The sequence below is a fragment of the Pterocles gutturalis genome, unplaced genomic scaffold (genome assembly GCF_000699245.1).
Source record: "Pterocles gutturalis isolate BGI_N339 unplaced genomic scaffold, ASM69924v1 scaffold38719, whole genome shotgun sequence".
Taxonomy (NCBI): Eukaryota; Metazoa; Chordata; class Aves; order Pterocliformes; family Pteroclidae; genus Pterocles; species Pterocles gutturalis.
This window is the reverse complement of record NW_010132007.1, coordinates 54,156-54,550: the sequence shown is the minus strand read 5'-3', so window position 1 is coordinate 54,550 and position 395 is coordinate 54,156.

The window sequence follows — 395 nt, the reverse complement described above, 5'->3', positions numbered from 1 at the left end:
TATAATTTAATCATTATTTATGAACTTTTTAGTGGATGAGGTGGCGAGTAACTCAGACTACGTATATAAACAGCTTTGCTTGGGGAAGCTGATCTCTGTTCTGCTTGCCTGCAACAACGTCAGAGAGTAATAATGATTCAGCTGCAGTAAAGTATGGCCAACACAGGCAGGTAAGCCCCATGAATCAGTAGAAAGCATTTCCAGTTCTTTAATAGTCAGTGTATCGAGTGGCAAAATTAAATCCCTCTAGGAGATGGGGCGAACTGAAAGGGATTATAAAGTTTTGATACATTAGATCTTTCAAGAACTGTAGGAAATATCATTTACAGCTTCTTTAAATACTTCTTAAGATTGCTTTAACTGCAGACTGCATTTGTTTCTAACTGTAGACAGTT